General features: G+C 42.7%; 1 protein-coding gene across 4 annotated transcripts in view; it reads left to right on the top strand.

Moving 5' to 3' along the window:
- Positions 1-27,405, top strand: part of NEDD9 (neural precursor cell expressed, developmentally down-regulated 9) — a 290,772-nt gene that overhangs the window by 101,048 nt on the left and 162,319 nt on the right. For all 4 annotated transcript variants that reach the window (XM_029243112.1, XM_029243109.1, XM_029243110.1 and 1 more), the window contains exon 5: positions 7,074-7,433. The gene's annotated coding sequence lies outside the window, so the exon portion shown is untranslated. The remainder of the gene's footprint in view (positions 1-7,073; positions 7,434-27,405) is intronic.

Below are 27,405 nucleotides of genomic sequence, written 5' to 3'. Positions count from 1 at the left end.
TTAAGAACTTGGCTTTGGTGAGTTAAAATTGCAGAGCATGCCCGAAATACCAGTTCTCACTTGAGCAAGAATTTGTTAGCTCTTATCACGACCAACCATCTTCAGGGCTTTGAATGGCCCTAAACCTAATTTCGCATTTAGACAGGACAATAGGTGCTTTGCATGACCTGATTAGAGACTAACGCAAAGCTGTTTCCCATTAGGTCACTTTGACCTGCGGCCGAGCCAAATTCCCTGGACCTGTCTCCAGCCAAACTACACCCCAGAGGAATGAAGGAAATAGAGCAGATTTTCAGGAGTAGAGATCTTAGCACTTTTCATCATGTCTTTATTCATCAAATGTTTGTTGGATGTTGTAACTGTGTCCCCAAATGTTCATGTGCATAAGAATTAGCTGGGAGGGTTCCACTCCCCAGAGAAACTGATTCAGCTATTCAAGGGTGAGACCTAGGGATATATATTTATCCACCTTGTGAGTGATTTTGATACAAGACCTCTACAGACCACTTTGTAAAATGTTTAGTTTGGTCTAAACAAAATGAATAAGCAACAGTTCCTTGCCATCTGGAGCCTTGAAGTCCAAGGAAACAGACACACTATTATGATACTATGTGATGAGCACAATAATAGAAGTTTTGGTGACAGTGAAAGGGGGAAAAGATTCTCTGTCCAGGGGAGTGCAGTCTTGAAGCATGTCGCCGGAAAGAGAAGAAGGAATGGCATTCTAGGTAGGGGAACAGCGTTTACAATCCCCAAATCATGAGAAGACATGAAATACTAGGGAAGAGTGAGCAGTGCAGGGTGATGGGAAGGTGAGAGGAACTCTAGGTGTGGATAAGCAGGAGAGAATCGAAGAAGAGAGCGTGGATCTCGATTCACCATCTAAGTCATCTCACTTTGTTTTGTAGGCAACAGGGAGTTGGTGGAAGTTTTTAAGCAGACAGTGACATGAGAAGATTTGAAATTTTTCTATGAGAACATCTAGTATTGTGGAGATGCTCATTCAACTAATGTCTCCTGAGGACCCACCTTGTGCCCTGTCACAGTTAGAAATTGTTGTGACAGTCCAAGCAATGAAACTAAACTAAGGTATCAGCAGTGGGCATGTATGGAATTGGTCAACAAGATTTAAGATTTAATTTTTTAAATAACAGGATTTGGTGACAGGTTAGATTTAAGAAGCAAGGAGATGTTTGTAATGTTTTAGGGCAGAGAGACTGCTATGGACTAAATGTTTATGTCCCCCCCAGATTCTTATGTTGAAGCCTAATCCCCAATGTGATGGCATTAGGAGATTGACGTTGGGGAGGTAAGTAGGTCATGAGGATGGAGCCCTCATGAATGGGATTAGTGTCCTTATAAGAAGAGACAAAGAAGGATCATCTCTCTCCCCCATGTGAGGATACAGCAAGAAGAGAGCCATTTACAAACCAGGAAGAGGACCCTCACCAAAACCCAACTGTGTTGGCACCCTTGGTTTCAGACTTCTAGCCTCCGGAACTGTGAAAAATAAATGTTTGGTTGTTTGAACCATCCAGCCCATGGAATTTCGTTAAAGCAGCTAGAACTGACTAAGAAAGAGACTGAAGGGATGATAATGACATTAGTGGAGAGTCAGGAGGAAAAGACTTGCCCCAGACCTAAATGGGAGTAGAGGAGCCCATCCAGAGGGAGAAGTAGAGTGAAAATATGTGAGGTCCAGTGGTGGAACATGGGTAGCAATAAGCGGGGGGATGTAGTGAACTGTGAAGGAAGTGAACTGAGCTGAATGGGATCCCCCAGAGAAAGAAAGAGGGGTCTGAGAGGAAAGAAGTGATTGGTCATTTTAAATGCAACAGAGGAAAGCCATTGTGATGTCTTTTGGTTTCACCATCTAGGATGCCATGGGTGACATTAACAGGGACTACTGCATGCAGAGCTGGGGGTGGGAGCTAGAGGTCAAGATGGAGGGAACGCAGTGAGGAAGAAGGGAATGGAAGGTGTGGCAGTGGGAGCACACAGTGTAGACGAAACAACTCTTTCAGGAAAGCTGAGCATGAAAGGAAGGAGGTCTGCCTCCTTCCTTCCTAAGAAGAAGAGTGGATAGAATTAAGGCACTAAGTACTAGGGTTTCCGTGAACCTGTGGGCACACAGGGCTTTTCGCTTATACAGTAGGAAAAGTTGTGAAAATACAGGAGGGGTAAGTTGGATTTCTTTTTAGAATTTCTATTGTCTTAGAGTAAAATACTTATATAAAAACTAAAGGGAACAAGTGTGCTGGGGCTTTAAGTACCAGGAATCAGTAAAAAAAATATTTCTTAGTCTTTAGAGTAGGAATCTGTCAATATGGGCTTGTGAAATGGAGGCTGCTCTGAGAATCAGGAGGAGGACATGCTCAAGGGAAAGGAAGGCTAAAGAACCAGCCATGGCAGCACAAAAAGGGGCTGTAAATTATCGTGATACTTGGCAGTCCCTCCCTGGGACTGGGTCACTGTCAGGGCAGCAAACCTACCTCGAGAGAGGCATGATTTGACTTGATTTTTTGGTTAAGTGATTGTGTAGGCATAAAGGAAAATCCAGAAAAATCACCTTATCAAATGACTAATCAACATTTGGTATTTGATCTGGGAATCTCTACTCGGGGGCAAACCAGTTGGATGTAAATCCACATTTTTGTATATTTAGAAAACAAATGGTCAAAAGTCAGATAGATGGAGGAGTCTAATCTCTTCAACCATCGAAAACAACAGTGTAATTTTATTTTGTATATTCTTATGAATAAGATGTTGCTTTCAAGTTCCTATTTCATGTGAAACCAGAACATCAGTTTGTACAGTTCCCTCAGAAACCGAGCATAATGTGATGGTTTCAGTCTTGTGTTCTGTTTGTGCACAAGAGCGCGCTCAAGGGCAAGGTTGCACACGTGCATGTTGCAAATTGACAGTGGTTACGTATATTCGTGTAAATGCCTAGCAGATGTCTTCGAAGAATACATACCAAACAGGTAGCAGGGGTTCCCTTTGGGCAAAGCAGAGGCGAGACCTGAAATTAGGGTTGATGGTTGGAAAGCACTTTAATTTTACCTTCAACGTTAGTTTTTTTACCATATAAATGTATTAGTTGTATATTTTAAAAATTAATTTAAAAATTATGGTGAAATCAACACTGACAAGATTTTGCTAATTATTCTTTGGGAAGTCAAAGGTGGTTATCATTTAGTAGAGGGATAGGTGATCGAGATATAAGTAATGGAGAAATCAGTGCTTGGTGTTTGCCAGATGCTTAAATGCAATGAATGCCTCCAACAAATCAGAACCCTTTATGTTTGTCATCAGTTCTGTCTTAAAAAGAATCCAGTCTTCCTGCCTTTAGCTCTTCTTGGAACCCATGTTTCTTCAAACAGCTATTCTGTGAGCTAGAAGAATGGTTTCATCTATGAAAATGTCATTTTCCTCCTAATGATAAACATCAAAAATGGTAGTGGGCTTCCCTGGTGGCGCAGTGGTTGAGAGTCCGCCTGCCGATGCAGGGGACGTGGGTTCGTGCCCCGGTCCGGGAGGATCCCACATGCCGCGGAGCGGCTGGGCCCGTGGGCCATGGCCGCTGAGCCTGCGCGTCCGGAGCCTGTGCTCCGCAACGGGAGAGGCCACAGCAGTGAGAGGCCCGCGTACCGCAAAAAAAAAAAAAAAAAAAAAAAAGGCAGCTATTTTTATTAATCCAATGATAACGATTGAAACTATAATTCAAAGGATTGAAGAATGAGCAGAGAGTGAGGATCTGGATGGATGAAAGAGTGAAATTCTGCAGAGACCATGAGGGACGCTGAACGAGCTCACGTCGGCATCTTACCTCTGCATGGTGTGAGCTCAGGGCTGGGCTCAGGGCTTCTGGAGAGAGAGGAAAGTTTGGAAAGAAGACCTGACAGAGAGTAGGAAATGAGTGAGAAGATTCCTGAGCAGCAGAAGGGCCTCAGCTGAGGTTATGGAGAGAGAGATGCCAGGAAACAATTTGGCCTTTGTTAACTTTTCCCAGTGAGTCTGGGTTGCTCTGAAGCATGAGAGAAAGTAGACTGAACTTCCACTTAGGGCTGGGAATGGGTGAACACCCAGAAGAACAAGAACAAGGAAATCGACATTAACATGTCACTGGAATAGCTTTCCATGGGGTTCTGGCAATGTAAGGGTGCGACACTCTAGGACTTGGTTGATGGACGGGAGAACAGAAGAGATGGAAGGCAAAGACGTCCTGTTACAAGAGAGAGAACAGGAGGGTTGTAAGCAGCAAGAGAACAAAAGAGGAAGGTGAATAAGGTTCATTTTGTCATGCCTACTAGACTGTAATTTCTCTTAGGAGCTGATTTTCATTCATTTTTGATTTATCATAGCACTTGTTCAATAAATGCTTTTAATATCGTGAGTGAACCCATTAAGGGGAATCGTGATCTCACTAGATAATCTACCAACTAAGCTCTGAGTTTCTTGAGTGCAGGCCCTGAGTCTTGTGAACTGATATATCAAAAATGTGCGGGAAAGATCAGAGGAGTTTGCAGGTCCACAATAGTTATTGAATGGACAAATGAGCTGGAGCTTTTTGAACTCTGATTTCTTCATCCAAAAATGAAAACCACAAGACCAACTCACAGTCCCGAGAAGGGAGGAGGCATACGTTATAACACTAGACAATTCTGCTCGTAAAACGTGCCAGACCAACGCTTGAGCATATTCATTTAAATTCCTCGGTGGGCAGCTGATTCCCCGGGGCTAATACTGTCTTCAGTCGTGGAGGGAAATGAGTCAAGCAAATGGAATCATAAATACACACACACACACACGCACACACACACACACACACACACACGGACACAACTTGGCCATAGACTTTTTAAACTTTTTATCTTCTCAAATTCTCCTCACTTCTTTCTCCTTCACCCCTCAGCCTCCACTTCATACAGCTGGCCCTGCTTGGACCAAATATCCATGACAGATTCAAAACCATTGCCTGGAGGTTGGCTACTGCTTAACAGGTAGTTATAAACCATTCTGTGGTGCTGAGATTCCAGCAATCTGAGATGGCATGAAGAAGCTAATTAAAGCAGTCAGGAAGACTGTGTAAATAAAGATGAAAATGTAAACACAGTCTTCATTGGATACAGTGATTACAAATTACACTTGTTTGTTTTTTGTCAGAACCATCTGTGGTTTGTCAGAATTTTGATATGTGGCATAACCTGCCACTAATCAAAAGAAGAAAACAAACCACACACACACAAAAAAGAAGGAAATCTAAGACTATAAGTAGGAAAACAGACGTAGGAAACTTCCATCTTTCCAAGTGGGAAAAATATTTCACTTGTTTTTTGCAAACAAATCTGATCTGTCTTTGGACAAAGTCTGAGCTCCTTAGTTTGCCTTGACAGATGTGCCCTCTCTCCATCCTGAAGAGCTCAGCAGTGGGAGGTCCAGGCATGAGGGGGAAAGTGGGGAAAGAAGCCATGAGGATGTAGATGAAATAACAGAGTTAAGGATAATCAAGTTGCCAAACTCAAGGACTTTATTTAAAAGAAGCCCAAGCTTAGTTTTTTTTAGAATATCTAGGGTATCATTGACTTATGGAAACAACTAGCTAGCATTAATCTTCAAGTTACACTATATAACTGTAAAATATTTTTTCTAAAATTTAGCATTTAAATTTATACTGCATAAACATCTAATGAAGCAAATAATATTTTACTGATATGGTAGTTAACTGATATGGGAAATGCATAGAGGAGCATTTTGAAAAAATTATTTACTGTCTATACTTCTCCTCTACCTCTATTGATTTATCATGAATAAATACTCTGCACTATAAAATAAAAACTTAGAATAACTCTACCTCAAATCTGGACCAGTTCCTGATATATAGCATGTACTCAAGAATAGTTTTTTAAGGAGAGGGAAGAGAATGAAAAAAAATGGAGTACCTTAATGGTATTTGTACCATGAAGTTTGCTAATTATGTACATGTATAAAGATTAATGTAGATCTTCTTATTGTTGATGTATTTATAAAGTCCCAATTGCAAAAGGCATTGGGCTGAGTTCTTGTTTCTTTGTTTAAAGGTAGCATCTGTTCACGGACAGAGTATTTCTTAGCATGATTCAGGCCAGCTCGACATTTAAAAATAAATAACGTGGATCTGAGTTTCAGAGAAGTATTACAGGAAATTAAAACTAAACAAAATAACAAGAAAACAGAAGTCACAAGAGTGCAACAGGCAACATGAACAGAGTGTAAAGATGAGGGGAAGGCTAAGGACAGCCCTGTCCTTGTCTCTGGGATGGAGCAGGCAGGAGCAGAAACATCAGTCACCACCACATCATTTCGGAATATCAGTCATTCAAGCCATCTCCCTCTTCCCTCAATCCTCTATGCCCCCAAGTCATTTCCTAGGCACCAGCAAGGGGTGGGAAGTGGGGCAAAAAAGGAAAAAAAAACAAGGACTGAAGTTATGTATAATTTGCCACTAATAATAATGGTAAGCACGCATATGCTGTTTACTTATTTATTGTGCCAGGTGCTCTTTGGATACATATACTAACTCATTCAATTCTCACAGCAGCCCTTTTATTATTCCCATTTTACAGATGAGGAAGTTGAGGCACGGAAGGATCAAAAGTGTTTAAAGAGTAGAGCCATGATTCAAACCCAGGTGGTCAGTCTCAGAGTACATCCCCTTGTCTGCTACTCAAATGCCCAGCTGGAAGAAGACAAGGGTTTGGGATGAAATACTTTCAATTTCCCTTTCACATAATCAAATCTAGGCTTCTATATCACGTTGTACATAGAAATGATCTGTTTGGGTACCTAGCCCCCAGCACACAGAGTACAGGCTCAATAAATACTTGTCAAATGAAAGGATGTTTCGTGTCAATTTATAGTAGAACTCTTTAGAACATATTGAGCTCATAAAACCACAAAATCCTAAATTGGTTGGTCTTGAAAAACCTAATTTTTGCCTCAGTGCAGCCTAGAAAGGTGCTTGTGCCACTTAGAAAGTACATCCCACAGAATTTCATGGTGATCCTAATCTAAAGATCTCTTTCTCAAAATAGCAAACGGTGCGGATCAGAACTAGATGGCTCGCCTGTCCCTAAACAACCAGTGGTCCTCAGCATATCAGGAGGTCTGACAGAGGAAAAAAAAAAAAAAAGATGCACAGAGAGGAAATGAACTGAGACAACATCACTTCACAGCAACCGGAAGGAAAAACACCCACAAGGTCACCATTCACAGTCTGCGTGTGTGCAGTTGCTCCGCGGGGAAATGCTCCCAGCTGCCTTCAGAAGCAAGTCTAGTGGCTGCAGCAACACAGAAGCACGGCCACGAGGCAGGACTGAGCCACCACCTCCTGCCTGCCTGCCCAGAGGGAGGGCAAGGACCCAACCAGAGGATCCCACAGCCGTTCGCCCGGGGTGAGTTCCCAGACACTTGCTGTGGCCTGAGGGGAAGGCGGGGGGTTCACTCAGACTCTGACTTCCTGAGCTGGTGTCAGACAACCAGCTGTGTTCCCTGCTGGGGGCGCCCTTATCTGCAGCTGCTGGGCGGGACTCAACAGGCCTCGGGAGGAAAGAGTCTCCCCCTTCAGGCTGACCTGGAGGCACTGCTTTAGTGCAACTTAAAACCTATGTGATTCTAGTTTCATATCTTCCTGGGTAGGTGCTTCCGGGTGTGTAAAATACATGGCTCCTCCCCCTTCCTACCGGCCTCGCTCCTCCCCCTTCCTACCGGCCTCGGAGAGCTTACCTGAAGTGACCCTGAGCTTTTACTTTTCCTAATTATTTCAGAACCTCTAAGTGTGGGCTGTCACTTACAATTTATGGTGGATTAGAGTCATTTATAATGTCGTTTTCAGCCTCTATGGGAATGACGGAGGGGCAAGAAGTGGTGATGAGAATCAGACTCTGTGTGTGTCCAGGCTCTGCAGAGAATGGGTCATTAGTATCCCCTCTAAGGGGTTGGGGACAAATTACACTGTTCTCTGTGTCCACACTGGGCCACCCAAACAGCTCCACCCTTACTTTTCTCTGTATTTATTAATCCATTTAATGTGTTCATTCATTCAATTGCCTTTCTTCCGCAAAAGACTTGAGGCAACTTTTTATCTTGCTGAAATTACTTCAAAATGAAGAATACATACAGCTTTAAAGAGGAAAGGCCCTTCTAGAAGGGTCAGATGCTATCTCAAGCTGCCAGGAGGTCGGTGAGCAGGCTAGTCCTGGAGCTAGTGACCAGAGGTGAGGGAGGGGGCTCTGGTCTTTTCAGCTCCTGCCTGGAGAGCCCCTCCCTTCCTCCCAGCAGCTGGTTTCCCACCCAGAAGTGGGTGTGAAGAACTATCCTCCAGACAGAACCCTGGGAACCAGCCAAGCGGTTTTCCTCCTTGTTTCTGTTTGCTCCCAAGTTTGCTTATTTTTAAGGACATTCCTGTTCTAAGAATGGAGCAAAGGGGAGCAGTGGAAAGGGCAGGGTGTGAACTCAGTTTCGTGTTAGAGCTCCACCGTTTCTCGTGAATTAGGTCACTAAATTATTGTACGAGTCTCTAGTGAGTATTCACGGTGTGGAAGCCACTTTTAAGTCAAAACTTAAGTAAGATGGAGCAAAACTGACATTGCCCTGCCCCCCAAAAGCTTGTAGTCTGTTGATTAATCATTACCCAAGTGCAATGAGGACCAGAGCACATCGCGGGGGAGCCTGATCTGTCTGGGCGTCAGCGAGGTTTCCATAGCACAGGGGCCATGACAACTGGAGGAGAACAGGCATGAATAAGGCAAAGGGCTGGCTAGTGCCAGGTGTAGGGAGCAGCTTATGGCGCTCCCTGAGGCGGGAGACCCGAATTGTCCAACTAAATTAAGGCCAGTGTGGCCAGAGGGAAGAGAAGAGTGGCTCAGGACGAGGCTAGAGGAAGAGGCAGCGGTGAAGATGCTGCTTATTCTAAAACTGGTGGAGAAGCTTGGGGTGTCGTGGTCTGATCTGCATTTTTAATAAATCCCTTTTGATACCGTGTGGAGAGTGGATGGGACGGGCCACACCTGCTGACAGGGAGACTGGTTAGAAGGCTGATGAAGTCAGCCAAGCAAGGATATCAGTGGGAGTACAGACGAGACAAGGGTGGTAGCAGTAGAGGCGGAGCTAGACAGATAAAGAGTCATCGAGAAAGGAAAATCAACAGGACTTGGGGGTAAATAGGAGAGGAGATCCCAGGGGAAGTGTTGAGATGATCCCCAGTTTTCTGGTTGGGGCGTCCTCGTGGATGTTGATGCTGCTTGCCGCTCACAGAGACTAGAGTAGCTGGTGAATGGCCAGGCCCGGCGTGAGTTCCGTTCTGCAATGGATGATTTTGGAGGGCCTTGAACACATCCAAAGGCAGATGTCAGCCAGGCAGTTGACATGCTGGTCTAGAACTCAGAGCAGGGTCCTGGGGATCCTGAACATATAGATGCTGATTGATGCCATGGGTATGGATGAAACATCCTTGAGAGAGAATATCAAGTGAGAAATGAGGGGGGTGGCTTAGGAAGGAACCTCAAGAAATCCTAACATTTAAATAGAGGGAGAGGAGAATGAACTCTCTAAGAAGACTAGGTAGTTTCTTGAAAAGTTAAATACAGAATTACCACATGACCCAGCAATTCCACTCCTAGCTATATACCCCAAAGAATTGAAAACAGGGGCTCATGCTTTCATACCAGCACGATTTCACAATCGCGAAAAAGTAGAAACAGCTTAAATGTCCATCAGCAGATGAATGGATAAATAAATTCTGGTATAACCATACGATGGAATATTATTCAGCCACAAAAACGAATGAAGGTTCTGGGGCTTCCCTGGTGGCGCAGTGGTTGGGAGTCCACCTGCCAATGCAGGGAACACAGGTTCGATGCCTGGTCCAGGAGGATCCCACATGTGGCGGAGCAACTAAGCCCATGCACCACAACTACTGAGCCTGTGCTCTAGAGCCTGCGAGCCACAATTACTGAGCCTGCACGCCACAGCTACTGAAGCCTGCACACCTAGAGCCCATGCTCCGCAACAGGAGAGGCCACCGCAGTGAGAAGCCCGCATACCATCGCGAAGAGGAGGCCCTGCTCGCCACAACTGGAGAAAGCCTGCACGCAGCAACGAAGACCCGAAGCAGCCAAAAATAAGTTAAAAAAAAAAAAAAAAGAATGAAGGTCTGATACATGCTACAACATGTATGAACCTCAAAAAACCAGGCCCCCAAAGGGTATGATTCCATTTAAACGAAATGTCCGTAATAGGTAAATCAATAGAAACAGAATGTAGATTGGGGTCTGGGAGCAGGGAAATATGGGGGACAACTGCTTAATGGGTATGGGGCCTCTTTTTGGGGTGATACCAATGTTTTGGAACTAGATAGAGGGGGTGGTTGCACAGCACTGTGAATATATTGACTGTTACTGAATTGTTCCCTTTACATTGGCTAATTTACATTATGTGAGTTTCACCTCTATTTTTTAAAAAAAGAAAGGAAAAAGAAGACTAGAAAGGTATAACCAGAGGTGCAGGAGAACACAGACTGTATGACTTTGGTCAAATGACATAACTCCTGGTGCCTCTTCCTTTATATGTAAATAAGGGGAAATTAATCGCTATGGGGAAGGGCTGGGGGTAAGGATTAAACGTGGTAACAATTTTTAAAGTATCTAGCAGGGAAGGGGCATAGTAGAAGCAGTCAGAGTCCTGCCTACATCCTTCAGGCCTCAGCAGGACTGGGCTGACTTCTAACAGCCTGCACCTTTCTCTCATGACCTGAAGGCTTTCTCCAGGCCAGGTAGGGTCACTGTAATTGCCCAAAGACAAATGAACATGTCCAGAAATTAGCTCTCTAATGGGCTGTAAATATCCCAGCTCCTCGGGCCCGAGTGGAATAACTCTAAGACAGCCTTTCACCTTTTCTCAAAATTTCCACCTGGACTTGTACTTCAGTTGCCCACAGTGGTAGCTGGCTTGGTAATGTGCCCTTTATGGCTTTCCTCTCCTCTTTTCACCCTTCCCTCCCTGCAACACACCTCATATCCACTCAAGGGCCCTGGGGTGGGGGGAGGGTCCTTCTCGTTCCCTTGTGAGGTCCCACTTGGAGAAAGGACCCAGGTACCAGCATGGGGAAGCTCCTTTAGACTTATCCTGTCCTGTACGAAACTACACCACGTGAAGACACATCCTACCGCAAACCTCCTCCACTTTCCCTCTGCTTCTCTGTCTCCCCATAAATTCATTTGATCAAAAGTTCCAAAGCGTGGGACACAATATGATAATTTGATATGGTACTTGGTACCCAGATATGGCATTTAATCACATTGAGTCACTAGACATTGTCATACAGAGAAATCTTTTCCATTTCTCTCTTTTGATCCTCTGTTGTAGGCCTGATCTAAAGACCCCTCTAACCTGTGGCCATTTACCTTTGGCACAAAGAGAAAGTAGACCTCAGGCTATAAGCCATCAGCAGGCAATGGTAGCTAGCTAAAATTTAGTATCATGGTTTCGTCTTCCTGCATTTATTTTTTTAATGACTACCTTCTAGTAACAACAATGGCAATGTGTTTTTATTTGCAGGAGTGGCATGAAAGTAGGTTTTCATTTTTTAATTTACATGTCTTTAATTTTCAAAAAAGTGTCCATTTTTCTTTTTTTGTTTTCTTCCAGTTTTATTGAGGTGTGGTTGACATATAGCACTGAATAAGTTTAAGGTGTACAACATAATGATTTGACTTACATACATCATGAAATGATTATCATAGTAGAACATTCATCATCTCATATAGATACAACATTAAAGACATTGAAAAACAGTATATTTTCCTTGTGACAAAAATTCTTAGGATTTACTCTCTTAAAAACTTTGCTATATAACGTAGAGCAGTGTTCATTATATTTATCATGTTGCACATGACATCCCTAGTATTTATTTATCTTATAACTGGAAGTTTGTGCCTTTTGACCACCTTCCCCAAATTCACCGTCCCCCACCACCCTAAAAGTGAGTCAGTTTAAAGAAAAGAATCATGTTACTCATTGTACTGGCGGCACACTTGATATGGAAACCCTGCAGGGCCAGGAATGGCCTGGACGTCCTCGGAAGGGAGTGTCCAAGCCACCCTGTGTGCTGCAGGCTTTTTGGTCATCAAAATAAGCAACTTCACTGTGACCGCAATGGCTCCCAAATGTCCAGGCAGTGATGGGAAAGACTGCTTGAAGTTGACACAGCCCCAGGCTCCAATGCAGGGTAGTTCTGCCCTAAGGACAAACCCTGGGGGTTCAGAGTAACTCGCAGAGGTGAAATAAGGCAACAGGCAGAGAGATGCCAATGCATCCACATTCCTTTTCACATTCACTTCAGATTAGAAGCTTTGATTAAAGGAGGTCTATAACTCAACTCTATTTAATTTCTATAGGCAGCTGTTCTCCCCCAAGGCCCTCCCTCCACTTTCCAAGGAAGGTGGTAAACGAGGGTTGATAATCCAGATAAGTTTCATTTTAGAAAAATTGTTAAATAATGCGAAACATTTCATACTACAAAGAGGTACATGTAATGTGTACATTCATTCCAAATAATAGTAAAAATAAGAAAACAAACACACGTGTACCCACTGCCCACCTTCCCAACCCTTGAAAGGAACTGCGGTCTTAAGTTTTGTGTTAATCACATTCCGTTACTTTTCAGATTGGCCTCATGTGCCTATATGTATACATATATGCATATGTGTATGTGCAATTTATATATAAATTAATTTATATATAGTTTATGTGTATATGCAGTTGATTTCTGCCTGTTTGGGAACTTTAAACACATGTAATCATACCATACGCATTCCTCCATAACTGGCTCTGTGGCTCAACGTTGTTTTGGAGGGTTATCCATGTCAATGTAAATACTGACAACTCATTTTCAAGGCTATAGAGCATTCTGTTGTGTAAACAAGTGACAATGTATTTATCGTCTCTATCAGTTGACAGTGCTAGGTCATTGCCAAAGATGAAGACTTGGAGTATGATTGCAGGAAGGCACAATGCTTCCCAAATTTCTCCGTCTCTCATGCACGTCTCTAAACATGTTAGAAACAGGTTTTAACTGGGGATTAAAAGGTGAATGAATTAGGCACTTGAGAGCCAAAAGGAAAAAGACATCAAAGGAGGAAAGGGGCCTTAAATGGAGGAAAAGAAGAAATAAAAAGGACTCCTGGGTGGAGAAATGTGCTGGTTGTGGGCACATTAAGGAAAGCTTTCACTCTCACTGGCCACTTCCCCTACTGCATAAGCCCTTGGTGCAAGGATCTGTGTGAAACTTCGTTTTCAAAAGCATCCTCTGCCCAATCAGCAAATGACCACCATGAGTATTCACCACATGGCTAGACCCTGAAGGGTCCACCTTTCACACAAAACTCCCTGGCGCCTTCCCACTGATGTCTTTTTATTTGTTTATTATTTTATTTTATTTTATTTTGCGGTACACGGGCCTCTCACTGCTGTGGCCTCTCCCGTTGCAGAGCACAGGCTCCGGACACGCAGGCTCAGCGGCCATGGTTCACGGGCCCAGCCGCTCCGCGGCATGTGGGATCTTCCCGAACCGGGGCACGAACCCGTGTCCCCTGCATCGGCAGGCGGACTCTCAACCACTGCGCCACCAGGTGAAGCCCCCACTGATGTACTTTTAGATTCATCTTTTCCTTAGAGTATATGGGACTAATTAACACATAGTCATCATCAAATGGTACCGTGTCCGTGAACCTTTCATAACCTTTGGACTAGTTCCGTGACTCTGAAATTCCCCACCCACAGCTTCACTTGTAAAGAGTGGAAATATTTAGAGGAAGTGATACTATCAGTGGCTCAGCATAACCATGGCAAGTATTTTCCCCAAAAAACACAGTAGTAAGCCTGTGCCTTCTCACATAACAGCATCGCAGCATGGCTGTAGCAAGTTCTGTGTTCTCTTAGCACCTGTTTCTCTAGAGGGAAAATACGCAGGGCTTTACATCACAAGAGAGACAGATCATTGAGGAGGTAATGCTCTCTATCCCTCCACCAGAGTGGAGAAGTTGAGGTCAACTGCTAGTGTCAGGGGTTGTGTCACTGATCTGGCTTCGTTGACTGTAGGGTCTTGGTGGGTGAGGATACTTCCTGGTAAATTACATTTATATATTGACTAATTCACTGAGAGAGTAAAAGACTAAGGGGTATTGCAGGGAAACAGAACCAGTAGGATGTGTGTATATATGTACGTATAAAGAGAGATTTATTTTAAGGAAATGACTCATGCATTCATGGAAGCTGGCAAGTTCAAAATCTACAGAGTAGACTGGCAGGCTGGAGGCCCAGAGAAGATTTGATGTTGCAGTTGAGCACAGAGTCAGTCTGCTGGCAGAACTCTTACTCAAAGCGGAAGTTGGTCTTTTTTCTCTTAAGGCTGTCATCTGATTAGATGAGGCCCGCCCAGAGTACGGAGGGTTATCACTTTGCTCTGAGTCTACAAATGTTAATCCTACTTAAAAAAATAACTTCACAGCAACATCTGAAATAATGTTTGACCAAATATCTGGGTATGTTTTTTTAACTTAATTTTTTTTTAACTGAAGTATAGTTGATTCACAATGTTGTTCCAAATTCTGCTGTACAGCAAAGTGACTCAGTTATACACATACAGACATTCTTTTTTTTTTTTTATTTCTTTTCCATTATGGTTTACCACAGGATATTGAATATAGTTCCCTGTGCTCTACAGTAGGACCTTGTTGTTTATCCATCCTATATATGATAGTTTACATCTGCTCATCCCAAGCTCCCAGTCCTTCCCTCTCCCGCCCCTCTCCCCCTTGGCAACCACAAGTCTGTTGTTCTCTATGTCTGTGAGTCTGTTTCTGTTTTGTAGATAGGCTCATTTGTGCCATATTTTAGATTCCACATATAAGTGATACCATATGGCATTATATTTGTCTTTCTCTTTCTGACTTACTTCACTTAGTATGGTAATCTCTAGTTGCATCCATGTTGCTTCAAATGGCATTATTTCGTCCTTTTTTATGGCTGAGTACTATTCCACTGTATATACATACCACATCTTCTTTATCCATTCATCTGTTGATGGACATTTAGGTTGTTTCCGTGTTTTGGCTATTGTGAATAGTGCCGCTTATCCGGGTATCTTGGGCTGACCAAGGTAACACATGAAATTAACCATGACAGATAACATATCTCCTTTTAGAAAATAATTTAACAGTTATTTATTCAACAATTGTTAAGAGCCCCGTTTGGGCCAGGCACTGTGCATGGTGTTGAGGATCTTGTAGTGAAGCCAAGTAGGTAAAGTCCCCATCCTCAAGGAGCTCATATGTGGGAAGTGGTCAAGGAATTAAAACCACTTACAGTAGGTTTCATGCCTTCAAGAAGCACTGCAAATATGACTAGAGTCCATCAAATCCAGTTTTCCTTATAATATAGTATTGGATTTAGTGAGGTTGTGTCTTCATGGACCTCATGGCTGACAAGGGACCTCAGATGTGAGTTATATGACGACCATAAACACATTTCAACAACGGTATACCACATGCTCTCCATTATACAGCTTTTAAAAGCACCTATGACTCAGTTATGAATGGCAGTGAGGATTAACAAATTGCATACAACTGTATTTAAAATAAAATAGCCAAGGTATTTAGTACATAGGTATTTCATTTTCTCAAAATTTCTTCATTTTTATGGCAAGACAGATAAAAGAACCACTGAATGAAAGCGCTATGATTTTGGAAGGATTGATTTGGGAAGACTTAAGACCACTAGACGGTATTTGTTTGTTTCTTTGGTTGCTTTAAGTTGTTTACTTTCTTGGTTTCTTTTTTCCTTGCATTTTTGTTTTTTTGCCTGAAGCAAAGATAGGCATTACATAAGGCATTACTTCATATTGTTTAGAACTAAGAATCCATTTTCTTAAAATGATGAGATTATCTGTGCTGGCTTGCTAAGTGCTGTAGTGGCCACAGGCATAGAAGTCTCACACACCTGACCTCCACTCTAAGAACATCAGTATTTTATTGGGATATTTGAGCTTCCAAAAGCTAGGGGTAGTAATCCAATCAAAGTTTTAGGTAAGGGCTGGAGAGGGCCCAAGAATGTATACTGCAAAGTGGTGTACCTCTAAGAGTGGAATTTTGCTGAAGAAAGCATCGTCAAAATGTGTCACCTATTATCTCCAACATAAAGCCCCATTCTCAAGAATCTTACATTTGAGTTGAGGAGAGAGCATAGATTTGTAAAACAAAAATCACGTTTAACAAGTAGCTAAATGGCCTCCTTGATGTTCCCCCAAAGGCCAAGCATGTACCCAACTCAGGACTTTTGAACCAGAAGGACCTTCCAGGAGATATGTGCAAGGTTCCTGTCTTTTCTCATCAGGCCCCTCCGTTTCCTCATTCAGCTCTTGAGTCACATGTCACCTTATCATGCCACCCTCCCCTTCCATGCTTTATAAAATAGCCCCATCCCCGTCTCACACACCCACTCCACTACCTGCACTTATTATCACCTAACATAGGAGTACCTGTGTATTTGCTTATTGTCTGTTTCCTCCCCTGGAATGCCAGCTCCGTGGGTGCAGGACTTGTTTTGTTCACTGTTATATCTCTAGCACTTGGTAGGTGCTCAATAAATATCTGTTGAATGAATGAATGAATGACCTAGTGAGTGTTAGTAATGAGCCTACTGTGTAGGGGAAGAAAAACCATTCAAGCCAGGAAGCCTGCTCAGGAGAGGTAGACTCAGGATGGTCTTTGTAGAATAGGAAGGATACAGAAAAGCATGAGGAGATTGTGATGGGAAGAAAAAGTGGCCTGAGCAAAGAAGCAAGGCATCCGGGCACCAGTGCACTTCTGGGGACCTGTGAGCTGCTCCCTTTGACCCAAGTGCAGGTCGTGGGAGGGCAGAAGGGGAAGTCATCCCATCCCCTCCCAAGCCCCGGTGGGAGCTGCCACCAGATGAGTGGGCAGCAGGCCTGGCAATCCTTCGTGAAAGCAAGAAACCCACCCTCTTGGACTGCACACATTGTAGGCAAAACAGACTTTCCGCAGGAAAGCAAATTTGAATCTGGTCTAGTATTTTAATCACAGCTTGATTGAAAAACAGAGTTCCACTTAATATAGCAGAGCAAAGAATACTTTTGCCCTGAGCATTTTTTCAGAGAAAATATTCCTGGCTGTTTGCTTTAGCTATAGGAAAACTTCAGTCATGCTTTTGTGTAATATCTTACTCTAAGCAGGCCTCTGATGCAGGGATTGGCCCTCCTGGCTTCCTGCCAGGATGATTTAGCAGCGAGATATGTCCATTTCATAGTTAAACAAAGTATTGCAGAGGGAAAAGATTGTTTCACATACACCAATTAACATTGGTGTAATTGGTGTATTGTTTCACATACACCAATTAACAATAGCATTCCTTGAATACCCAGTTGGAGAAGTGTTGGTCTGTTCTGTGTCATATTTTCTTTCTGATGAATAACTTATTTCTTAATAGCATAGATGATCTTCTTGGCCTAACACTTTCAAGTTGAGGTTGAGCTCAACCTAGCACAGGTTGCTTTTCTTTTGAGGCTGAGATGAAATTGTGCATGTTACTCAAAATATGAACACAATCAGAATGTCCATCAGTGACGTCCTTATTATACTTTGGCAATCCGCACTTTGAAATACTATGTTACTGTTAAAAAAAGAATAAAGATGATCTACACACCAAGACATGAAAAGATGTGAACTAAATTCAAAACAACAAATACAATGGAATGTATAGTATAAGCCCATTTTTAATGAAATGGTCATTATTATCTATATTGTAAAAAAAAAAAAAGTGACCATTGGAATTCAGAAAATGGGCAGATCCAAGAGGGCTGAAGTAACTGGTGGAGTCTTTTAAGAGCTCTGGAGCCAACCGCTTGGGTTAGAATCCCTCCTCTACTACCCAGCCTCTGTGGGCTCTTGAGCAATGTACTTTACCTTTCTGTTTCTCAGTGTCTCATCTGCAGAAAGGAGGTAATAATAGTCCTACCTCACTGGTTGGTTTTGAAGGTTCTGAGTCAATACATGGCTTTGAGTGTTCAATATACACCAAGTATCTAAAGCAGTATTTGACACATTAAATACTCGATACTTATTAGCCGGTAGGAGGAAGAGGAGAGAGAATAAGGTTTCAAAAATGAGAAGGAACCTAAAGAATAAGTAGAGTTTGACACGAAAAGAGAATTCCAGAAGAGGCGAGTGTGGAAATATATATATAGAAAAGTCTTCTAGGATGAATGGAACAGTCCAATTTAATTCAATTCAACCTCCGTAAAGAAAGTCAAAATGGTATATATCTCATTATCTAGGTGACAGACAGGATCACAGAGGTACCATTATTGAAAGGAAATACAAGAAGGATTTTTTAAAGTTAGCTTTCCTTCGTTATCATGTCGACCCACCTGTGTATCAGTCATCAGTCAGCGAATATTGATGGAGTCCCTACAGGGTGCTGGGCACTGAGGGGGACAAGACCAACAGTCCCTGCCAACATGAAACTTTTTTTCAAGCGAGTTTAAAGTCAGAAAACTACTGGGATCATTTGTTTCATTTGTGTTGATTTGTAAGGTGCCCAAGTGGTCGAGTAGTTACCTCAGAGTGAGTCATTAATAAATAGAAAAAAAAAATCATTGTATTACCTTTTTTTTTGGCCACACCACGTGGCTTGCAGGATCTTAGTTCCTTGACCAGGGATTGAACCCACACCCTCTGCAGTGAAAGCCTGGAGTTCTAATCACTGGACCACCAGGGAATTCCCTGTATTAACCTTTAAAGCATAGACAACTCTTGATTTTCTGTGCTAATGAGAAATCACAGGAATAAATATAGTTGATAGATTAAATTATGTTTATTTTATCTGTAAGTTAAATAAATCATCATTGTTTGCCTTTTAAGTTCAAAGCCTTCCTCCATCTGTTTGGATTTCTGATTATCCTCCATCCCCATCTCTCCTTCTCAACTTTGCAAATGGCCATGTGGGCCCAGGGGAGACAGGAAAAGCAGCTGTGGTTATCCACGGTAAGTTTTGAGCAGCCCCTAGGTCACTGAACGGGGTGACCTTGGCAAACACCTTATCACTTTCTCCCAGTAAAGAAATGCAAGTGGGTCCCTGAAACACTGAGGCTTTTGCTTACTACCCCTGACCACACTGAAGAGATCTTGTGAGAGCCAAGATCCTGTCTTGTAAATCTCTGATTGTTCAAACAGAAAAGCCAGACGTTTCATAGTTCGGCAGGATTAATTTGAAAGGGATACTGTATGGAAGATGCCAAAACAGCTAGTAGCTAAATTTAAGAAATTACAGTAATTAGTTGGTCCCAAAGGGTATGGTATCATTCACTCTTAGAATCGCATTGCCAAGGACTGAGCTGGGGAGTTTGGTCTCCAGGGAAGAGTTTAAAAATCAGACAGAAACATTACAAAAATTTCCACTGAAAAATAAGTTCCTTGGGAGACAAGCTGAGAGCCTTGCTAATTGCAACTTACTCTGAGCCTAATGACGGTCAGCTGCATTCTGGGCGCAAGCACAGGATGTTACAATGATGGTGATGGGAGAGGGGCCTCCAAGCAGATGGACCGGAATCCAACAGGGCAAAATGAGTCCTTTCGAACAATGATCCATTTGAGAGTGAACTGCACTGGGAGATGAGTCAAATTCGCTTTCTCCAAGATTCTTACCAAAAGGAAAGATTGATAAAACACATTTGTGCCGCTGTGTTTTTCAAAAGTTCAACCATATAATAACTTTAGCAGGCACGTCATACTACACTGCCTACATTTCAAACATCTCCTTGATGTAGGATGATCACACTAGAAAGGAATGTTATTCTTATCCAGCTATTGGTAAGATTTTTGTCTTCCTTAACCCCAGAAACTAAATCACTGGCTACTTCAGAGGCTCTGACCTAAATCTTAATTGATGCCATTGCCTGTTTAGACCACTGTGTGTGATTTCAACCAGACAGACCCAGGAGGAAGGATTAAGGTGGTTGCAATGGGGAAAGGCTAATATTTTGACCAGTCATGTAGTGAGTTTACTGCAGCACCCTTTCCATTTGTAATTTAGCTCTATAAGGCTCTCCTCCTGAGGTGACCCTCCTTTCCTGACGTCCGGTGCAGTGAAAACTAGGTCATTGTCTTATGTTTGGTTTTTTCCTCTTCCATCTTGATGCTGGTTCACGTCATTGGATCAAAATGTTAATAGCTAACATTTAGGTACTAACTTACAATTCCGTCAGAACGTTGACCCACATCAACCAACTTATTTAGTGTTCACAGCGGTACTTGGGGAGTATTATTATATCCTCCACTCTACAGATAATGAAACTGAGGAGACTGTGTGAAGTCAGGCAAGTGATCATATGACAACTGCTAGAACTGAAACCCCCATCTTTTAACTAAGTCATTTGCTTAAAGACATTCATCTAATGACTAAGAAACTCCTTGTGGTGGATCCTTACAGCATAGATGCCTTTGGTGTGAAGACATTGATTTTTCTTAGATGAAAAATGCATTTACTTGAAACTAGGAGGCTTTTAATTTTATTTCCATGTCTCCTCTATTGCTTTTGAAGTGCTAACCACCAAAAGCCAAGATTTCCCACGGAAAAATCTGCTGTATTCATGAAGTGATCCTTGGGTACCACCACCAGTTTTTCTTCCTAAATCCCATTTCCTTTTTCTGGCACTTGTTATGACAAAGTCCTCTTTTCAAATACCTGATATCCATGGTCTCCATCCAATTTTACTTTTATCAAAATGTGCTTGTAAGGAAGGACTTGATCTCATTGATTTCAGTTGGTGGAACGCCAAGCCATTACTTTCCTGCTAGTTACATTTTAAGTCATATTCCTTACTATGAAATAAGAAGTTTGCTTCTCTAGTAAAGGGGATTTGGGGGAGTAGATGGAGAAGAGGTTTTAAAACAGGGGCATCTTCCTCTACCCTCCAAATTCTACCATGTAGATATGCTGTGCTTTAGCCAACTCCAGCGCTAACTAGGACATCTTGATCCACCAACTAAGCCATCATAGAAACTTGTCATTCATTTGTTGGGATGCAGAGAAAACAGGCATTTAGCAGAAAGTTGTTTCTCTTTGAAAGCAGAGCAAGAATAGGTCTGTGGAGGGCTTCCCTGGTGGCGCAGTGTTTGAGGGTCCGCCTGCCGATGCAGGGGACACGGGTTCGTGCCCCGGTCCAGGAAGATCCCACGTGCCGTGGAGCGGCTGGGCCCGTGAGCCATGGCCGCTGAGCCTGTGCGTTTGGAGCCTGTGCTCTGCAACGGGAGAGGCCACAGCAGTGAGAGGCCCGCGTACCGCAAAAAAAATTAAAAAAAAAAATAGTGAGATGAGTGCCGTACCATTCCCCTCTCTTTTACCTCCTCATAGATGTTTCGACTTCTTGAAGACATTCTACTTGTCATTGAGCTGTGGGAAATGTATGATAGATTTCCTGATTAGCAGGTGGAAGGGATAGATGGCTGTTGCATAACAAAATAATAGTAGTTTTATTGAGCATTTAGTATGTTCTAAGCAAACACTCCTCCTTTGACTCACAATCACCCAACGAAGGAGGTATTGCTACTATAATTCTAGAGTCTCCGTAGGGGTCAGAAGCAAGGGCTCTGGAACCAGACTGCCTGGGTTCAAATCCTGGTTGTGCCATGTGCCTGCTGTGTGACCTTAAGACAGGTACTTAACCTCTCCATGAATCAGCTTCCTCACCTTTCAAGTTGAGGTAATAACAATGTCACACATTGTGTCAGGGTCCCCAAGCCCACCCCCGGGTTCAGTGTCTCACTAGGATGGTTCACAGGATGAAATCATCCTAGTGAGACATGATGTATGTACATGTACATACATGTACATCATCCTAGTATGATGTCACAGCATCCAATCATACCCACAGCTAAGATCTATTACATCAAATGGATACAAATTAAAATCAGCAAAAGTAATTATCGATATGTATGTTCCCATTACCATTTTCTTAATTGTTTTGGGTTTGTTTTTGTAGGTCTTTTCCTTCTCTTGTGTTTCCTGCCTAGAGAAGTTCCTTTAGCATTTGTTGTAAAGCTGGAGGGACCTAGAGTCTGTCATACAGAGTGAAGTAAGTCAGAAAGAGAAAAACAAACACCGAATGCTAACACATATATATGGAAGCTGAAAAAAAAAAAGGTTCTGAAGAACCTAGGGGCAGAACAGGACTAAAGACACAGACATAGAGGATGGACTTGAGGATGTGGGGAGGGGGAAGGGGAAGCTGGGACGAAGTGAGAGAGTGGCATGGACATATATACACTACCAAATGTCAAATAGCTAGCTAGTGGGAAGCAGCCTCATAGCACAGGGAGATCAGCTTGGTGCTTTGTGACCACCTAGAGGGGTGGGATAGGGAGGGTGGGAGGGAGACACAAGAGGGAGGAGATATGGGGATATATGTATACGTATAGCTGACTCACTTTGTTATACAGCAGAAACTAACACACCATTGTAAAGTGATTATACTCCAGTAAAGATGTGAAAAAAAAAAAAATCAGCAGAAGGAAAAGTACACAGGGCAAAGTCCAGAGGAAACCAGGCAGAAGCTGCCAAGATTCATCTCCCAGGGAGTCACACAAGACATGCGCGATTCCTCCCGCAACGAGTTATGACTGGTGTGAGGTATTATCTACCAGGGAAGGTCACTGGAGACTCAGTGCTAGAGTTTTGACTGAGGGCCGGTCACTTGGGTACCCTCTGTGTGGCACGTACCAAAATTCCGGTCTCCCGCGAGGGAGCAGGTGTTCAGCATAAACCCCCTTGTTTGTACAAATGGTTAGGTAGAGTGAGTAATTCTTCTCAGGGGATGGTGGGAACACTCTTGAAACCCAAGTTCCCAGATGCCTGCTCAGGGTCAACCATGTAAGCAAGGCTTTTTAAGGACAGCAGCCCCAGGCCAGCTGTGTTAACTCTTTTTTGCACATCACCTCATTGGATTATTGTGAAATGAGATGAAGTAAAATATATCCACTGCTTACAACAGTGCTTTACACTTAGGAAGCCCTAAAAAATTTTTAGTCATTATTTTAGCCATTACTTCCATTATTAAATGGAAAAAAATTACTGAGGTTTAGAATGACTACACAGCTAAGAATCTAAATTCACATCTACCTGACTTAAAAACATCCATGCGTTTATTCACTCATGCAAGCGGAAACAAGAGAGTATTCTTCAGACCTCTGCTAGGCAGGGAGATCCCTCCCTTCTCAGACTTGTAGCTGTTGGAGCCTTTAAGTGTAGCTGTTTTGAAGACATAGCTTCCTCCAGCTACAAGTAATATCGCACTACGGTGCAGAATCCTCGTTGATTAAACCTACTTCTAGAGTGTAGACATGGTCTAGTACTTGAATGCCCTAAATGAGCATATCTTGGATTTCCCACAATCTTTCCCTCCTACTCAGTTAGGCATGCTTTGTCAATGTCTCTCATTTTTCAGAATGCGTATCTAAATGCCCTACGAATTTTATTTTATAAGATCTAGATAGTGAATCTTCACTTGATACTTGAAATCATCCAATTGTAAATCATTTTTAGGCTTCAAAAAATTCTGACAAAGGCATTTCTCCTGCCCACCTCCTCCCAGTGCAAACCAGTTCATCAATCTCCTTAAATCACAGAATTCCCTCTACTTCATCTTTCGCCAGGTTTTTGTGTCTTTTTGTCAGTGGGATGGGTAGCAGATGTATCCATCAGCTAGCTGGAAAGGTGCTATAGACAATTGTGGCACTTTATTAGGCTGAACCAAGGGAATCTCTGTATTGAGTTGGAGTCCTTGACTGCAGCTGACTGAGAGGGATCTTTTAGTTAAAAAAAAAAAAAAAAGATTTAGAAATGGAATAGGCCTAGCAGAATCCTTTGAATGTTACATCAATAGTTTGATTCTAAAAGAGAAACTCTGCAAGGAAAGAAATTTAAGTTAAAAAATAGTGCATTATCCATGGCTATTGCAATATGGTCATACAGTATGATGAAAGGAAGAGTCTTGGAGCAATAATTTATTTCCACATTAGCTTAGTTCATTGTTATGCATCTGCCTCTTCTAATAAATGAAGCTTTTTATAAACTTCTTAGTCATTTCTCTCCCCCATGGAACCTTGTATGGAATTTACACATGGTAACTGGTCAGTAAAGGTCTGTTCCTTTAACATTGAATTCCTAATGTATTGCCATTTAATAAAAGAGATTCACCTTTGGGCTTGGTGGTTTATCACTTAGCCCGCATGTGTAGGTGGGTATTTCCTGCATGGCCATAGTCAACCCAGTGCCAGATTTTTGCACCTACACAAATCTTTTCCTCCAGTGAGAAAAGCAAACTGAGAAGGGAATTAAATGAAAGAATAATGTGACTGGGGTTGTTTAACAGTATAATTTGAGGAATAAATAATGGAGTCTAAAAAAAAATAAGAAGTGAAGCTCATAGAACATGGAGGTCAAAGTATTCGTTGTGGCTCTTGTTGCCAGTAGCTGGGCCCAAGGGTGCTACTGAAAGGCTTAAGACATGCAGAGGAGAAGCAAGAGGCAGAACACACAAAAGAGGGAGGGAGAAAAAGAGAAAGACGAAAAGGGAAGAAAGCTAGCATAACACCATTCATTAAGACTTTATTTTTTTCCTATGCAATTTCTCAAATATTCCTTGAGTATCTGTGCCTCTGCCATTGTTCAGACTAATTTCTCCTCCTGCCCATGTACCAGGGTCACATTTAGATTTTATACACACACACACACACACACACACACACACATAAATATATATCTACAAGAGAAATACCCATTTTCCCCCTAGAGTAACTTAATTCTCCAAATAGAGAGTTAAAACTTCAAAAAAAAAATCCTCAGTTTTATTTATTATCTAACATGATATTTTCCTGTCAGCCAGGGAGAGACGTTTCCTGAAACACAAATGTCATGAACACAACATCAAAAAGTTCTGGAACCTTCTAAACCTTCCAGACCAGTTTGCACTAGAGAACAGTTCTTCACTGGCTGGCCGTTCTGCCACGGATGGCATCAGACAGGCATTGCCCCTGTCATGCTGCTGACATTATGAAATAGCAGAGTGGTTGCTCCTTTAGTTGTTGACTAGTTAGCTCTGGAGGCAGGACCCACAGTGACTGGGTAATGAATGGCTTTTGCTCATTGCCGCAGACTTGGCCATTCAGCTAGGCTGATGTAGAACTGATCTAGAAGGGATTATTTCTCCCATGTATCGACTCTGATCAGAACCAAACCCTCTTATCAGGGAGGAAAGTTAGGAAGGCTCTCTGTTTCCTGCCTGTTTGGACACTCATTTTTCTCGAGGGTAACGAGACAGTATACCAACTAAGCAGCTGTTTGTAATATCATTATGGTAGCAGGAATCTGAAATAAATAGGGTATCTTTAAATCCTATTATTAGTATTATTACTGTTTTTCTGGGTGCTGTTTCTTATTTCAAGCACTTACATAAAAGTTGCAAAGCCACTTAAACACCATCTGAATGTTCCTGCAGAACTTGGACAGGATGCTCCCCTATTTAGTGGCTAATAATGGTCAGTGGCTTTCTCTTCCTTTCTAACTTTGTTTGGGGCGTGTCTGGGTTGAGGTCTGGGTTGCAGCCATGCATAGATCTCTGTAGTCCAAGAAACATTCCTTTAACTAGTGAAGATGCATGGGAAGACAGTGCCAAGGTGCCCACAGCTGTGCCGGCACCAACAGAGAACAAACAGGCCAGAGGATGCAGGAATCGTTAGGGGTCCTGCACAGCCTGAGCAGAGATTGGAATAGCCATTCTTAGGCTTCCAGAGAGATAATGACAAGTTTACCCACAGGAATAAAAAATCATTGCAACCAGAATATGCTTGGGTAGTGTCCCAGCAAATCAATTTAAAAACGTAAATGTGACGACAAGCTAAAGAAAGCCAGAAAGGAGTTAGTGGGTGAAAAATAAACCTACCAGCCTTAGAAAGTGACAAACAAGCACAATGAAGTCTTTGAGAGAGTCCAGTGGGCGTGGCTGGAGGCCCCAGGATAGAGGCAGCCCTCACTTTATTGTATGCAGCACAAAGCCCCTAAGGCTGAGAGCAGGAAATCCTGTTGTTCCCACTCATGTCCTCAGCTGAGGTCCTATAATACTATCAATATTCCTTAGATAACCAGCAGAAACCTTTCTGACATGCTAAGGGGTGTAGGACACAATATTCTTCAGGAAGTTGGTGGAAAAGTCAGTCATTGAGGCCCGTAAAACATTTATCCACGTGTTCATTTATCAACAATTTACAGACTACCATCCTAGGGGGAGATAAGAGAGTAATAATGATAACAAAGATTAACGAGACCCGACTAGACCCTCAGGTGAGCTTACAGTCTGCAACGGTGCTACTCAAGGTAGTTGATGGCCTCCTGGGAGCGTCTTGGAAGGGCAAATTCCCTTTCACCCCAGCCCCACAGAAGCAGAAAGCCTGAGGGTGGGGACCAGTGAGCTGTGTTTTCACAAGCCCTCCCAGTGCCCAGAAAGTTTAAGCTGAACTGGAACATGGTGTCTCAAACAATGGTATGTCTTAGCCATTGGTGAGGTGTGTGGAAAGTGATTTATTACTAACGATTGTTAACATACCGACATTTGTGAATAATTTATATGTATATGTCACTTGCAAAGATTTTTAAAAATACAGACCTCTGGCTCCACCCGATTCCACCTGAGTCAGAACCTCCAGGTGTGGCAGCCAGGAACCTATATCGTTTTAAAGTTTCCCAGGTGACTTAGGATCAGCCGGGTGCGGGAACTACTGGTCTATAAGAGCCAATTTGTCCTGTAACAAAAATAAATAAATCATGGAATTCTAGAGGGAGGTCCCTTGGAGAGCAGGTTTCCCTCCCCCTGATGAAATCTCCGACTTTTAAAACATACAGAAGAGAAACCCCGATGACCAAAGCAGAAGAGGTCACTTGGCACCCCGCCCCCTTCTGCAGGGGCCCCTGTGACGCTTTATAAAAACCTGGAGCTCCCCAAAACATGGCATTACTCACCGTCCAGGGACTAATGGAGTCCAGAGAATGGGGGACTTGCAGTTTTCAAACAGGGAGAGTCCCACTGGACAAACCTGGATGGGTCGGTTGCCCTAGGTCGGAGCCTAGATAAAACCCACACTTCTTGCCTTTGGGATGAAATGATGAGGATGGTGGTGGCGGTGGTGATGATGCCATATTACTGCAAGGATTCAGATTATCGTGTTTTCTTGAACTTTGTCTTTATTCCCTAATTCCAGAAGGGTTTAAAGAAATAACACCATCATTTTGTGTTTTAAAATA

The sequence above is a fragment of the Monodon monoceros genome, unplaced genomic scaffold (genome assembly GCF_005190385.1).
Source record: "Monodon monoceros isolate NGI ecotype Baffin Bay Population unplaced genomic scaffold, NGI_Narwhal_1 Super_Scaffold_3, whole genome shotgun sequence".
NCBI lineage: Eukaryota > Metazoa > Chordata > Mammalia > Artiodactyla > Monodontidae > Monodon > Monodon monoceros.
Note: the sequence above shows the minus strand (reverse complement) of the source record. Positions and strands in the feature narration are given on the sequence as shown.